We start from the raw sequence: 3,133 nt of genomic DNA, 5'->3' as shown, positions 1-3,133 counted from the left end.
TGAATCACCCGTCCCCAAAGGGTTAAAGTAAGATTGTAAATAATACTATAATATCCTATGTTGATTGTTCTTTGTTTTGAAACCTTGAAAGACTAGGAATGAATTCTATGATCGAAGAAAATGTTGAAAATAAAAGTGAATTGTTAAAAAGTTTTAATTCGCATTTTGAAAATAATAGGTATAGTGTACGACTTCTCTGGGGACCTAATACAAAACATTTGTTAAATGATAACTTCGAGCTGGTTTCAGAGATGTTTGACAAATTAAAAAGGAGATTTAAAAATGATAAATCCTTGTTTGAAGTATATAAAAATGTTATAAATTCTTACGAAAATGAAGGGATAATTGAGAAAGTTAAAAACACTGATCCCAAAACTTATAAACAATGTTATTTACCTCATAGGGCGGTTATAAGAAACGATAAACTAACTAGCAAATTAAGGATTGTATTTGACGGTTCCGTGCATGAGAAATATGAATTGTCTCTTAACGATTGTATATTGGGCCAAATTTATATCCTGATATCTCTCTCAAATACCTTTATTATATGGGTTCCACGCTTAACAGAGCGTTTGGAGAGCGGTATCGCCCGTCAAACGCTCTGTTAAGCGTGGAGGTGGCGGGTTTGAATCCCGCTGTAACCCTGGATGTATTCTTTGTGATGTCCTTCTCTATATTGTGCTATATGTTCTTCTACTTGACAAAGGCTTATAAGCATTAATTGAGCACACAAGCCTGCAAATGTATGTATGTTGCATATCAATACCTTTATTATTGAATTTTGAGTTCTTGCGCACAACTAGTTAACTTTTTAAATAGTCTGCGCAGACTACTTATAAAAACCCGTGTGGTGGCTTTCTGATGTGGGTGGTGATATCTCAACTCCATTGTTCATCTATTTAAATACTTGAGTATAACCTCCTTGCCAATTAATCTCAATTAGAGAATGAAAGCGTCACTGGATACCAAGTACAGACAACAGAATGAAGGGGTTCTAATTACTACGCAAACTGCAAAATATTTTTTGGAGTGGCAGACAATACAAATAAAAGGTTTTAGAATTTTTCGTTATTTTGCCAACATTTAAAACCAAGTCCACAAGTAATGTAGCGTTTCATATGAACTTTTGAAAGAAATGATGTGGAAAATAACTTCCAATCAAAATTTCAAAGCAAGAAATTATACCATTAAACAAGACTTGTCTACCAGTCGAAAGAATTTTTTTCCAAAAATGCGTAGGATTCTAGAAACTTGCTGGTTTTTCAGCTAATTAGTCGTTCGTTGAAACTACACTTCTAGAATTTCTATTGTATAAAAAGTATACGGAAGTCATAAATTAAGTATATGCAAGCATTTGGTCTACCAGAAAATTCTGTCCCCTAAAACCCACGGCCCATTTCTCAAACTTGCAAAAGATGTCTGAATAAAAGAATGGTGGTAGGCATTTACCATTAACACTAGGTCTGCGGACGTTTCTTATATACCTATCTCTTCGAACACGCGTCAATTCGACGCATGAACGAATACACATAACAGCACTTACAGAGATGACAACTTGCTCTAGACGGCAAATATCTATTTTTAAACAGGTAGTTTATCAATTGTGATTCTTGGTTTAATAAATTCAATTTTTGTAGATTTTCATCCTCCACTATTTCGAAATAATTCATAGGCTTATATAATTCACTACTTCATGTTTGCAAGAGGAGCTTAGTAGTTATTTACCGTTTTTAAAATTTTTTTGGCGTTTCCGGACAATGCCTCTCACAACAGAAAGCAATCACGTGGTTTTTTATAGATAGTCCGAACAGACCACTACGAAGGTAAACCAGTTTAAGAAAAAGCCCTTTAATCGAAAATCAAGTGAAAATAAGAAAGTGGTAGCAAACATATGTCAAATAATTTGTTTAATTTATGAATGCTATTGATTTGTCTTATTTACTTGTATACAACTACAGATTCAATTCTAATATATATATATGATAAATTTCTCTCAAGTACGTTTAAAATAGAATTTGGGTTCATGCGCACAACCAGTTCACTTTTTAAATAGTCTGCGCGGACGACTTATGAAAAATCGTGCGGAGGCTCTCTGATATAGGAGGTGATGGTCCTGAGCAGTTGGCATCTCTGCACTTAGAAAGCAATGCAATTACATACTATGAGAAAAAAAATGAAAATATGATATATATATATATATAGTGGTTTATGTAGGTAAAGTCGAAGGATATTCATATCTGCCAACTTTTAATCCTTTTGAGGAGTATTTATCCCCTGTGGTTGTAAAATAGAATTTCAACTGCAATTTTATGCAGAAACGTATGCTGTAATTTGTAAATGCTTATGTGGACCCCACAGTAATACATATTAATATATATGCTTAATTTTTTTAAAAATGGTGGTGGTCAAAAAAATTTTTAAATTAAGTTTGTAATTGTCAGGAATACATAAAAGACTTACATTTTACTACCACTTTAAATATAGAAATAAAATTCTTCGCCAAATGTGTAAAAGTTGGTAGGTATGGATATTTACTGAAATGCCAAACTAAAAGACAGGAAGTAACGGTAACTAGTGGTAACAATAATTTGCAAGAAAATATAACTTATGGAAATGTCTAGCACGTTGCTAACGTTAAATTACCTAAATTGGAGATAAACAAATTTTTTGGTGATGCCTGTGAGTGGCGCAGTTTCTGGAATAGCTGTAAAATAGCTATTCATAGTAGTGAGAATCCTTTTGATAGTTTGTTTGATTTTCTGGTGATTGATTCCCAATGATTGCCAATAACCCTTTCGCGCCGACTGTCACAAATACGTAACAGCATATAACCGTATCAACCAGGGTAAAAAGATAAAACTGGTAATCAAAGTAATTCTTTAGCAGTTTATTTGTGGGCGGAGTTATAATTGTTTGATTTATTTAATTCACCATTATTTTGTTCAAGATAAAACTATTTAGTTATTCTTTGAATTAACATTGATTATATATATGATTAAACTAACAATAATTAAAGTAAAAGTAAAGTAAGTCTATCAAATTAGCAACGACTACATTTAAGTTACCGCTTTTTATTTAATTACAACTTGATTCTGATTTTGTACGAATGCTTTTCTGAATCACCCGTCCCCAA

The sequence above is a fragment of the Parasteatoda tepidariorum genome, chromosome 6 (assembly GCF_043381705.1).
Source record: "Parasteatoda tepidariorum isolate YZ-2023 chromosome 6, CAS_Ptep_4.0, whole genome shotgun sequence".
NCBI lineage: Eukaryota > Metazoa > Arthropoda > Arachnida > Araneae > Theridiidae > Parasteatoda > Parasteatoda tepidariorum.
This window is presented reverse-complemented; position numbering follows the sequence as displayed.